Below are 14,262 nucleotides of genomic sequence, written 5' to 3'. Positions count from 1 at the left end.
ACCTCCCCTCCCCCACAACCTAGATTGCCCCAGTGAGCCATCGAGCACTCTGGAGAAAGAGATTGGGCTGTGTGCTGTTTTGCTACTGTTGTGCAAACATAGCCTTTCCTGATGAGTCCAAGTGGTAAGAACGAAGCCCTCCCTCTTGTTGAGATTCGCACCCAGGGGTACAAACGCTCACAGAAAATATGCTGAACCCTGGGGAGCCGGTGGGGCACTGGCTGTTTCCACCAGTCAAGTGCGATTCCTTGAAATCCTCATTAGTTAATGCGAACGACCAAATCCATTCCACGAGAGGGGGTTATAATAGTGTTTTGGTGTGCAAAAGAATGGTTAAGAGGTTAAGTTGGTACCTACACTGTCACACAGTAGCAACAGGGCTAAACTCTTCGTGACTTAGCATGACTTTGCTTTACCACTGAGGTGCCAGGAGGCTGGGGTGGCAGCCACGGAGGCTGGAGGGAGTCGAGGGAGTTCCAAAGCATGGCAGAGTTTTCAGGGGCTCCTCAGCTGGTACCACAGGTGCCTTGGAAAATCAGGAGGGCAAAGCACCCCTAGGAACCAACACAAACCCAAGCAAGTTGGCCAAGATTGACAGTGTGTGGGGCTGACAGCAGCATGAGGTTCCTACGGTCGTGGTGAGAAGGGGGGAATACTCATGAACAGGCATTTTTTGTTTCAGAGAGTTGGAATCAGTCATAATTACACCTTGCATGTGCATGGTGCTTTAGTATGTACAGAGTACTCTGAAACTCACTACTGGATTCGATGCTCACAACAACCTTGTGATGAGGGTAGGAGAGATATTAGTGTTATTCTCATTCTACCAGTGATGCCACTGAGATGCTGAGATATGAAGGAACTTTTGACATTCACACACTGAGCTGGGACTTAAGCTGAAATCGTAAACTGTCCAAGTCGTGTCTCTTGCTTTAATATTTCATAAGCTTTTCCAATTAACGATATGTGCTGATTTATGTAAAACTTGCTTGCTTAGAAGTGATCAAAATAATTGAAAAGAAGCTAAATCTCACTAGTTTTTATTTACTGCCATATAGATGTAATATTTAAGGTTAAAACATCAAATTGTTTTCCTTGAAATAAGTATTACGTTGTCTGGGTTGCCTATGAACAGTTTCAAAGTATTTTATAGATGATAATGGAATTTGGAATAAAATGCTGATTAAAGCAGAGCATAGAATATTTTTCATGCATTACATATCTCCATAACATATGATGAAGCACATTTTGTATTAATTTATTATGGGACGAGTAGGCACAATTAATCACATATTATAAAGTGAGTTTCCTTAATCTCTGCTGCGGTACTGTTTTATTTTATGTAGCATTATTCATGCAAATGGTATAAATAGCCTTAGAGAGTTAAACAACAGCTATAGACCATAATGACAAATAATAGGAGAGGAAAATATTAATGAGCAGAAGAAAGTGAGAAAAGATCCATTATCGAATGAGTAAGGAGAACGGAGAGCAAGTGTAATTTAAGGTCTTGCAGGAATGGATTGGTTGTTTCCAGGAAGACCATTTACATCATGCTCCTAGAACATTTACCAGCCAGTACAGTCCGAATAATATTTCACTTTAGTGAGAATAACAGAGACGCAGCACACAGTGAAGCTATTTTAAAAGCAGACTTGAAAGAATTCAAACTCCAAGGAGAAGGAAACAACCAGGTCATTTTCCACGGAGACACACGAAGTCCCGAAGTCCTATAGCTCAGAGTACCAAGACTCATGGGCCCTGTGAGGAAGAAACCCAGCCACCAAAGTCATCCAAACACCAGGACAAGGGGCTTCGTTTTATCAGAGACAAGAGCCAGAGCTTTCTCCTTCTCAAGATGGAGGAGGAAAGTGACATCGTGCATACACTCGAGAAAGTCAGGCAAAGAAATGAGATAGATTTCCGTATGTGACCATTTGAAGTCAGAATTAGCACAGATGTGAGCATCTGTAAATCCATGAATATTTCTACAAACCTGAAGGAAAACCCTATCAAATACATTTATTTTTGCCTTTCCACTCAGCTGGAAATTGGCTGGATCATCAATGAGGAGCCTGTGGGAAAATAGAAGTAACTGTCACCACCCATGACTAACAAGACAAAACCAACAAAAGAAAAAAAGAGAGAAAGAAAAGAAACAGAAGTTTGGGAGTGGATAGGAAAAGAGGTGAGAACATCCATTGGAGTTGCTCCATTAGTCCAATAATCTCAAAAGTAGTCATACAAATATAGGGTGAGATAATATGCCATTTTCCCCCTTAGTCAATAAATCCTGTTTGTGTGAACTTAATAGCCCAGGCGTAAGCTTTTCCAGAACGTTTTTCTGTTTCCTGACCTTGTTGTTGGACATCTACTCATTTCCCACAGGAAATAAGAATATTGTGGAATTCCCTGAGGACAAGAAGTGTGGCTTCTGGCGAGCTGTGCTGAAATAAATCAAAAGTCTGTTGACATCGGGGAAACAACATGGCCGACTTCAGGTCTGCAGGGCCAAACTGAGGTGAATGCTAAAGGAATGAAATCAAGAAATTACCCAGTCAAAAGCACAGAAGTGGGTTTCCTTTGTGTTAGATGCCTGCCTAATCTTCTAATTCCAGCAAAGACAGGGATGGGTACACAGACCACACAGAGTCTTAACAGGTGCATATTCTAGCGTAGAACTTCAAAAGGGCAAATTACTTGGGCAGTATGTGCGTTGGCAAGTTGAATAAGAATTAGTGACCATAAATTGAGAGGGCAGCCTTAGTGAGGAAGTCATTTCAAGACTTTACATCGGAAGCATACACGGCCACCTTCGCCAAGCATGGGAACCGGAACAGCAGAAAGGAGCTACAGTCGAGCACTGCACCAAACCGTAGCTTCCAGTCCCTGCAAAGAGCTGGCTAATCTCTTGCTTCACATCCCTTGTAGCCCGGAACAAACCGCTTACGTGTTCTAACGACCAACTCAAACCAAGACATAATCCCGTACTTCTAACACTTGGCCTTGCACGCTTGTTGGCTACTGAAACTCTTTTTGCTTCCTGAGAGAACTTTGATGTTGTTTCATGTATCTACCCCTTTTTCTTTCCACGTGCCTCAGGAGAACCTGGCCTACCGCCTACACAAATGGCTCGAACTGGTCTTCTGGGAAATTCTTGAAAAAGGATTCTTCATGCCAAGGAGAGGTTTACAAGGAGAGATGGCTTTTGAGTTCCCTGTGCATATGTCCACACGCGAGGCAGGCGCGGACGCCCTTCGGCTACCAGCCTGAACATGGAACCCACCCTGAGCACGGCAGAGTGGAGTCCTGGAAAGAACTTGGGTCTTCGAGACACCATTGACCTGAGCTTCTTGGCTCAAGACAGAACAAATATCTCCTTCAACTTCTTGAGGGGTGTTTCTGTTCTTGCGAGCCAAATACATCCTATGGAAAACTCAGGAAGAAAAAGTAGCATGTCTATGCCATGCCCTACCTGTGTAAAGAATTTCTTTCCACCTCCCCAATAATTCATTACAGAGGTAAAAAAATTGGTTTCGGGGCACCTGGGTGGCTCACTTGGTTAGGCGTCTGACTGTCGGTTTCTGCTCAGGTCATGATCTCACTGTGTGTGAGAGATCGAGTCCCAAGTTGGGCTCTGTGAGGCAGCGAGGAGTCTGCTTGAGATTTCTCTCTCTCTCTCTCTCTCTCTCTCTGCCCCTCCCCAGCTTGTGCTGTCTCTCAAAATCACATAAACTTGAATAAGTGAAAAAAAAAATCGGTTTCAACTCCAAATCCATTGACGTTTCTTTTGAAACAAAATTATTATGCAAACAGAAAAAAGACGGAGATTTGTTTCAGTTTTACTCTTGGCGTGTCTTCCACTTTTGAAGACCAAAAAAAAAAAACAACACACAAACAAACAAACAAAAACAACAGGCAAGCAAATATGAATTCACGTAACTTCCACACCAATAGGTGTTTACCTGGCCCCAGCTCAGTAGTGAAAGACTATACGTGACCAATGATACAGAGGTAGAATAAAAATAAAATAGATCTCGTGGTGGAGTTTAAAGTATTGCCTCCCTCCCCCACTTTATTTTCTTTGCGAGGGTCCCCTGGTAGTTCGAGCCCTCTCACTGATGGCAGCTAACCCGGCTAGGCTAATTTTAACTGCTCATTTACCGCCAGGATGGAAACTCCAGTGGACAGTCTGGATCTTCTCCAGCTTCGAATATTTACCCTCTAGTGAGAGTTTATCATTAAAAAAAAAAAAGTGGAAAATCATTTTTAGGTTAAATGAGTAAGAAATCACCACTTTCATGAGATAAAGTCACCCCAAAACCTAGTCGCTGGCTTCCCAGCCCAGGTTTCCACCCAGCAGATCACACACGGACACGTGGGGTGTGCGTATCCCCAAGAGCTGGCTGTAGATCCAGGTGGTCCTAAGCTGTGCAGAAGACCAAGGTCCATGGTTTTGGAATCTGCCTCTCGCTAATGACCTTCCGCCTCCTCTCTCTGGCAGGAACACGCCATTCGGCCATGCCAGCATACCTCTCTATAATTTATCACTTGTAAATAATTTAGCAGATTCTTTTTTATGAAACCACCGAATTAACACACGTAATTAAAATCAAGTTTGCGACCACAGTGTCTAAGAGTACACAAAGATGACTACTGGGCTTTCCAAATGCCAGCCCACAAACATCTGCATTAATTCTTGGCCTCCCTCTTTGCGCGCAACATACGCCTGGTAAAGCGCTTTCTCAGCTATTCACTTATCGTAATCTGAGTCAAGGAACTTACTGTCCTAACGCTGGAAATGGATAAAGGGCCTTCCTTTTCCAAGCCTGTCGGGTTGCGTTGGAATTTCTGCCAGAGTCGATCTTTCCTTTAAGAAGCTCCCAAATTAGCGCATGATGGGAAAACATTTTATGTCACGGGAAGACACCAGCCTCCACAGCAACACAGGCGTGGGGCATCGGCATGAACCACAACAATGACCCGGGAGTACGACTGCAGGCACATGGTTGGAGTCATCTGTTACCCCCTTTCCGTCGTCTTTGCAAAGCCCAGCCCAGCCCAGAAATCAGCGAGCGCTGATTCCGCTGGTGGGTTTGCCCAGCACTGGAGTGGGCTCCCGGCCATCCCTCCCACCCTGTGGCCTTAGACACTTACTCAGTTTCCCCAAACATCAGTTGTACTGCCCGTAAAATGGGGGTGACGGTACTATTCCATCCCTGAAAAAAGAATGCGAAACATAGGCAGCACGATGCACGGGTGGACTGTGGGACACGTGGCAGCTTGGGAGCCACAGAGGTGGGCGACGGTCAGGGTGAACACATACAGTCCACACAAACAGGTGCAACTTACCCATCTGCTTACGTTTCAGTTTGCTGGCCAATGAAATGGAGTCATTACACATGTCTCCAGGGTGTATCTTGAGGCTAATTTAAATAACGTGTACAGGGGCGCCTGGGTGGCGCAGTCGGTTAAGCGTCCGACTTCAGCCAGGTCACGATCTCGCAGTCCGTGGGTTCGAGCCCCGCGTCGGGCTCTGGGCTGATGGCTCAGAGCCTGGAGCCTGTTTCCGATTCTGTGTCTCCCTCTCTCTCTGCCCCTCCCCTGTTCATGCTGTGTCTCTCTCTGTCTCAAAAATAAATAAATGTTAAAAAAAAAATTAAAAAAAAAAATAACGTGTACAAAATAATCCACACATACTTCATTTCAGTAAATGACAACTACTTTGATATTTTAGCTCTGTACGTGTGGGTGCGTGCGCGGGCGCATGTGTGTGTGTTTGTACACACCATGTATCAATTCCTCTTGCCTGTTTGTCATTATATTATATCCCCCCCCACCCCCTGCACTGACTGCTTCGAAACTTTGAAATTTTACACAATTACAATGAATGGGTCTAAAGTTACTTCGGCAATCTGTGGACTTGGGTTTTTAGGAAGAAAGAACCCCAGGAACAATGGACTTCGTTCTTACAAGTCTGGCCGGTCTCCAAGGGCTTTGCCCATCGTTTAGAAATGAACTTTCTCCCGACTGGAAATCTCTGGTGTTAAGATTAGCTGAGAGCCACCCAATACTCCGCTGTCTGCAAGCAGTCGGCAAATCAGTGCTCTGACCTTTCATTTCCCCTCCTGGAGGGGGGGATCAGCAGCCCGGGAAAATTCTTGTTTCCACTACCCACTGACAGATGCATAGACCAAAGAGAGTGTGCAGAATGTGGCTGGCTGCTTAAAAAAAAAAATACATGCATGAAAGCACCTGTTAATTTCACATGTAGCTACTTAAAGTTAAACAGACTGATTTTCTTAAACTGTGTAGATTGAGACTTCTATCCTTTCTTAAAAACTACCTCAGGTAAACCTCAGAATTTGACTAAACATAACTTTATTCATAGTACGTTTTCATGAGCCTTCTCCATATTGATTGAATTTCAAATTTAGTTTTTAAAATATACTAAACAGCAATGAAACCACCACTCAAACAGCTTCACCAGTTATTAAGGAAGTTTTTAAAAACATAGAGTAGAGGGGGTGCCTGGGTGGCTCAGCCAGTTAAGCATCCGACTTTGGCTCAGGTGATGATCTTAAGGTTTGTAGGTTCGAGACCCGCGTGGGGCTCTGTGCTGACAGCTCAGAGCCTAGAGCCTGCCTCGGATTCTGTGTCTCCGTTTCTCTCTGCCCTTCCTCCACTTGTTCTCTCTCTCTCTCTCTCTCTCTCTCTCTCTCTCACACACACACACACACACACACATTAAATTAATAAACATTTAAAAAAAACAATAAAATAAAATAAAATATATTTAAAACAATCTTTTTAATGATCCAAAGAGAGATGTTTAACTGACTGAGCCACCCAGGCGCCCCTACAATTAAGTGTATTTTAAACAATGTGAACGTCAGCTAATAGTTGCCTTTGGAATTGTCTTCAAAATGTCTGGAAAGTATGTAAAACAGTGAAAGATGGACAATACCTGGGGACAGGACCAGGGTGTTCTCATGTTTTCAGATGTTGAAATATATCACTTCGTAAAAATAAATAAATGTCCATCCAACATACAATAACGTAAGTGTGTTTTCAAATGATGTTTACCTTGCAATATGGAGATATTTATGGCTTCTAAAAGAACATAAAGCAACTCAGAGACGGTTCATGTGAGAAGTAATTATTACATCATTTATCTGCATTTTTACAGTTTATCATAAAAGTTCACCGTCTTGAACTTTCAGAAGGAGGGATCAATTTCTGGTCCTTTTAGAGACTTCTTCACTACAAGAGTCAATTCCATTTAAAAGATTACCCACACAATTTTCTTTGGTGATTAAAGGGTTTATTGGGGTGGCGTGAAAATTATTTTAAAAAACAACAAATATACCACAAAACTTGAAGAAATGAAGCGGAGGAATTATTTCACGCTAGGATTCTACCCCAGCAGGTTTCCACTGAGACAGGAGTTCTGAGAAGATACTGGGTGTTCATGGTTTTCAGAAAAGTTACATTTCTGCCGAAGAGGAGCTACAGGAAGTCATCTCTTCTCACTGAATGTACTCAGAAAAGTCTGCAGTTACGGCCCCCCCGGGGGCTCAGTCGTTGAGGGTCCAACTCTTGATTTCTGCTCAGGTCATGATCTCACAGTTTGTGAGTTTAAGCCCCAAACTGGGCTCTGCACTGACCGCACAGAGTCAGCTTGGGAGTCTCTCTCTCCCTCTCTCTCTGCCCCTCCCCTGCTCTGTTTCACTCGTTCTCTCAAAATAAACAAACATAAAAAAAAAAAAGAAATGCATAATCTCAGAGCTCACTCTGGACCTAAAGCATAAGACTCTGCACTAACAAAAAAAAAAGTCTCTAGTTAAATGTTAGAAGTGCACTTTTTATGTGTTTGGAAATTATGTTTTCTAATTTTATTTTATAATTATCTGGCAGATTTCTTTAATTTGGGGGAAAAAAGTGCAGACAGCTTCAAAATTTTGATAGAAGTAGCCATGTTTTGGCTACTTGGGAAGGTCCCTGTCCTTACATTGAAATGATTTAAAATGTTTAATTTAGAAATATTTTTACTTAACAGAGTGCCCTCGACATTCATTCATGTTGTTGAAAATGGTCAGACTTCTTTCTTGTTCATAGTTGAATAATATTCACCCATATTTCTATCTACAGCTCTTTATCCCTTTATAGATAGCATGGTGGGGTCATTGCCAGAGCCTGGGGGCAGAGGGCAATGAGCAGATGTTTGCAAAGGATACAAAGTTCCAGTCGTAAGACAAATAAGTTCAGAGGATCTAATGTAATTAACAGTACTGTATTATATTCTTGAAAGTTGCACATAAAGTATGTCTTAAATATCCCTACCACACAGATCAAAAAAAAAAAGAATCATTATGTGACCAGATAGTGATGTTAGCTAACCTATGGTGGCAATCATTTTGTGATCTATAAGGGTATTGAATTGACACACCGTACATCTTAAGCTTACACAGCATTTTATGTCAATTATATCTCCAAAAAACTGTAAAAAAAAATGTAATATTTTGAAATTCGGTCTATATACGGGGCACCTGGGTGGCTCAGTCTGTTAAGCGGCCAACTTCAGCTCAGGTCATGATCTCACAGTTCGTGAGTTTGAGCCCCGTGTCGGGCTCTGGGCTGACAGCTCAGAGCCTGGAGCCTGCTTTGGATTCTGTGTCTCCCTCTGTCTCTGCCCCTCCCCTGTTCATGCTCTGTCTCTCTCTGTCTCAAAAATAAATAAATGTTAAAAATTTTTTTTAAAAAAATGAAATTAGGTCTATATAATTACCCTTCAGAAGAATTAATCAAATCATAAATTTCTAATCATTGAGTATCTATCAACTGCTAAAAATGAGGGCCCATTAGGCTATTTCAGCTATAACAATTTTATTTTCCTGTCTGTAAAGGGGAGGAAAAAGACAGAATAAGTTTCATAGAAGTTTAAAACAACACAAAATTGACACTTTACCATTTTGGTGCTGGAGTCCACAAATCTTATCTTTGGCTAAATTCCATTTTATTATATGTCATTATGGGATTAATAAAAGGAGAATCCTTCATTTCTTGGCATGGGATTATAGAACACATATTGTAGTAAAACACTGACATTGTAATCGTGAATGCCCTTTTATGAGATTAATGTTTGAGCATAATGGATAAATTTGCATTTATCAAATGGATACATTTCTGAAAATTTCAGGGATATATATATATATATAGAGAGAGAGAGAGAGAGAGAGAGAGAAAGGAAGATATAATTGTAGTTGAAACAAATAGCTTGTTTTTTAAATTGTGATGGTTCTGTAATGTGTAAAAAAATTTAAATGTTTTTAATTGTCTTGTTAATTATTAAAGGAGACAAGTACTCATTATCATTCGAGCTGCAAGTCAACTAGTTCGAGGAGATGACATAGTCAAAACACTTTAGTTTGTAGCAATGGCCTTTTTAAAAAAATTTTTTAACATTTATTTATTATTGAGAGACAGAGAGAGACAGAGCACGAGCTGGGGAGGGGCAGAGAGAGAGGGAGACACAGAATCCGAAGCAGGTTCCAGGCTCCGAGCTGTCAGCACAGAGCCCGATGCGGGACTTGCGCTCACAAACTGCGAGATCATGACCAGAGCCGAAGTCGGTTGCTTAACCGACTGAGCCCCCCGGGGGGCCCCAACAATGGGCATTTTTTAAGATAGATCTTAATATGAAGAAATTCAGTTGTATCATATACGCTCACCAAAGAACACTGCCAGAGGGATCACACAGGTGTATTGCCATTCATTCTTGAGTAAATATCACTTGACAAATGTCATTGAGCACATATAATCTTCAAAGATTTGGGTCAGGTTTTGAAGAAGTAATTGTGGCAATAGCTAACAAAATGAATGAACGCGGAGAAAGTAGACAGATAAAAACTAAAGCTGGATAGATAGGCTCCAATACTTTGCATATACAAGTCGTATAATCCTGAAATAACAATATGATGTAGGCAGTGCTATTTCCTTTTTGCAGAAGAAATAGAGAAGTAACTTGCTCAGTTAACCTTTTTTTCTTGTAAGAAATATTTTATTAATGGAGCCTAGGTGACATATAATGTTCTATTCGTTTCAGGGGTATAGTATGGTGATTCAGGAATTCTATACCTGACTCAATGCTCATCATGATTAGTTAATGTTTTGAATATTACTTTGTGTTATGACTGTCTAAAGACAGCATTTTCTCTGGGATCCAAAATTGTCCAGTATTTAATAAATAAATGAAAAGGGAGGAGCACTCAGAGAACTTGCAGAAATGGACTGCCAGGGACATTGGAAATGAGAAACATTTCAAGAGTCAAACGAGACTGGAAGAGAGATTTGAAGGAAAGGACAAGGACAGATAGAGAGAATTCCTTTACAATAGGAATAAAGGTTAATAGGTGTAAGTGATTTTGTTTAGCAGAAACAGTGGAAAGGGACCAGCTGACTGAAGCAAAGCACAAAATTGTTCAGGGTCTTAGCATAAGAGGTTTCAATTTAATGTAAGTGGCTATCGGAAACCCTCAAGGGTCCTTCTGGAGGCGGTGATGATTAATCCAGGGTAGGAGAAGATGACTCTTAATGTTGGTGTAGAGATGATGCAAGTGGGTAGAGTAGGGTAGAGGCCAGTGCAGGGACACTGGATGCGGTGAGGGTAGCGCTGACAATTTCTCAGCCAAGGAGATGGAGTGAAACAGAATTACCGCAGTCAAGTCAGCAAAATTATAGGTGGATTGCATGGAAGTGATGCCTCAGAAAGAAATAGCAGGTTTGAAATGCTCTTCCCCAAGGTTAAGAATGAGGATATTCACGGGGCGCCTGGGTGGCTCAGTCGGTTAAGCGTCCGACTTCAACTCAGGTCATGATCTCACGGTTCAAGAGTTCGAGCCCCGCGTCAGTCTCTGTGCTGACAGCTTGGAGCCTGGAGCCTCCTTTGGATTCTGTGTCTTCCTTCCCCAACATGTGCTCTGTCTCTCTCCGTTTCTCAAAAATAAAAAAACGTGAAAACAAAAATGAACTAGGAAACTTAGGACATTAACGACACCTTTACATCAGGTAACTTGAACAAGCGAAATTGGAGATTGAAAAACTATATTTGTGAACAAAATGGTGCCAGGGCCAAAATTTTTCAGCTGTGGACAGTTTGCTATTGTTTGGAGATGTTCGTCCAACATCCTGTTGCCCTAATGAGGCATCTCAGGACAGTCCTACAGGAGTCTATGCTAGGTGAGGGTCTGAGCTAACGTTATGAGGAGGGGCCATCAGGGTAAACAACTGTGAGCTAGAAATTGCTGTGAAAAAGCATCGTACACACACAGATGCCTTAACCGCCATTCAAGTTCCTTGTGCGGGTGTCTGTGGCCTTCCCATTCCGCAAGAAGTACAAACCTTTGTGAACCTCACAGAACTTCTGGAAACACTTGGGAATATGGAGAAATGACGGTGGGCCAGAACTTCGCCAGATTGGTTTCGTATAAAGCTACAAAGGTTAACACCATTAGGTACAAAAAAAGAAACAAAGAGTTCATTGGATGATACAGAGCACAGGGTCCCAAAGAAAGTCAGAAATTCAGATGATGATGGAGTTTCGTTTTGTGGGAGGAGGAACCATGTTTCATAAATTAATTAGTTTGGGATTACTGTCACTTGGAAAAATAAGGCTAGACGTCTACCTTATTACTTAGTCAAACAAAATTCCAGTTTGATCAGAGGTTTAAGTGTAACACATAAAGCCTTAAGAGGTTAAGAGAAAAATGGATGAATGTTTTTTTTTTATAATTGTAGTGTATAAATAAATAAACAAAAAACAAAAGCTGCAGGAGAATAATTGATAGATTTAATTTTATGAATCTTTAAAGTTACCGAATTAAAAAGGACTGTGATAACTTAAGTTAAATGTCCACTGGTGAACAGAGAATACAGTTCACAAATTAAATGATGTGGCAAGCGCTGAATTTCTTAATTTAGAGAAAGCGCACATATCTCACGATGAAGTGACGAGTGACTCAGAAGAAAGAGCTAACTGAACAATAGGAAACAAACAGAGGTCAAAATAAATTCTTAATCTGATTGAAAAGGAAAATGACAATATTTGACTGTAAAAATATTAGCAAATGGATGACAAAGATCGTGTGTCAGGTGCTGGGCGTTCTCCACTATTAACTCATTGAATCCCTCGAAAGCACCAGGAGATGAGCAAGTAAGTACAGAATTGTGATTCCCCTGGAGCAGGGCTGGCTCCAGAATCCATTCTTGGCAAACGCCCTGCAAATAGTAAGTCCCTTTCTGGTACCACATGCCTGGACACAGCTGAGAAGCAGAAACTCAAAATATGTTGGTGGGAGTGCAAAGCTTTTTGGAGGCTATTTTGGTTGCATTTATAAAGTATTTAAAATTTAAGTGATTCAACCCCAGTGTTTTTATTGCCAAGAAATTGTTCCTCGGTAGTCACTAATACGAATTGTTCCTCGGTAGTCACTAACATGATGCGAGTGAAGGGAATTTTTATTTGGAAGAGCAAAAAATAGGTCAACTGAACAACTTGACCAACAGAAAACCAGTTGAACAACATACCGTAAAAATTCTCAAAAATTTTAGTGAGCTTATTGTATAAGAACCATCAAATCTTAATTTCAAAACAGATAAAAACATGATAGGTACCAAAAATTATAGGTCTATTTAACCTACACTTGCAGATAGAAATAAAATATTGTCTGTTCCGATCCAACAGGGCATGAAATAAATAAATCATGATCAGCTAGTATTTCTCCAAGAATGGAAAAATAGTTCAATAATAAATAACCTATCGACGCAGCTGACCAGACTTAAGGGGGAAAGTCATATAATCACTTCAGTACTTTCAGAAAAAGCACTTGGCAATGTTCAATACCTATCTATGATTTTAAAAAGCCCTCGGGGAGCGCCTGGGTGGTGCAGTCGGTTAAGCGTCCGACTTCAGCCAGGTCACGATCTCACGGTCCGTGAGTTCTAGCCCCGCGTCAGGCTCTGGGCTGATGGCTCAGAGCCTGGAGCCTGTTTCCGATTCTGTGTCTCCCTCTCTCTCTGCCCCTCCCCCGTTCATGCTCTGTCTCTCTCTGTCCCAAAAATAAATAAACGTTGAAAAAAAAAATTAAAAAAAAAAAGCCCTCGGCACATTAGGAATAAAATTGAACTCCTTTAACGTGGCAAAAGTTGTGTTTCAAAAATCTACATAAAATATTATACTTAATGGATAAATTATTCACCCTTTTCCTTTAAAAGGCGAATAGGACCAGCCTGTGTACCCCACCACAACTGTTCAACAGAAAAGAGAGTTCCTGGCCAATGTGGAAACCAAAAGCGAACAATGTAACAATTTTTGGGGAACGGACGGTGTCTTCTCTGAATGCAACAAACATAATCATCCGACAAACTATGATAATTAATGAGCACTCAACAAATTTATTGAATAAATGAATACATTACAAAAAAGGCAGTAGAATTTGTTTACAGTGAAATGATAGAAAATGAAATAAGCGTACCGTAAAATACGTAGTAATGAGAAAATATATATACTAAGGCAAAAAGGGAGATCTGACTAAAGGATGGGGAGCATCAAAATAAATCCATGAGACAACATATTATAGAAATATTGGTGTCCCACAAACGATACATGCAAAGCTGTCTTACTTAAAATTTCGGGTGGATTTTCTGAGGAAAGAAAAAAAAATGTAAAATTTAAAAAGTCCACGGGAAAATAAAGATCCAAAGACAGCTAAGAAGTGTGAGAGTGGTTAAAATATCAAGAGTAGCTCTCATAATTAGAATGACACATTCAGGAGGGCAGGCATTGGTGTCCGTGTGATTCACTGAGAAATTCACTGTAGAATCACACCCGGCACGTCACGGACGCTCCATAGACCCGTGTGGAACACGTACAAGATGCAAACAGCAGTCTGCTCAAGTAAAAATAGACACAAAAGATTCCACGGAGATCACAGGTCAGAAGGACACGCAGCCTTCACCCAAAAGTAAACCATCATAAGTGCGATGAGTTCTATCCAAAGGGAAGCACGGGGTGAAATGTATTCTCCGCAAAGGGGAAATTAACCTGTTCTGTCCCCTGAGAGGGACACGTCACCAACAGTAGGTGGGGCATTGTGAACCAGTCTGTCTTTCTTCACGTTCACGTTCTGGGAAAACTGACGTGGGCATGAAACTTAGGGAACACTTATGGGTAAGGAAACTGTCTTCCCACTTAAAGGACGCATC

This window comes from Prionailurus bengalensis, chromosome B2 (genome assembly GCF_016509475.1).
Source record: "Prionailurus bengalensis isolate Pbe53 chromosome B2, Fcat_Pben_1.1_paternal_pri, whole genome shotgun sequence".
Lineage (NCBI taxonomy): Eukaryota > Metazoa > Chordata > Mammalia > Carnivora > Felidae > Prionailurus > Prionailurus bengalensis.
Note: the sequence above shows the minus strand (reverse complement) of the source record.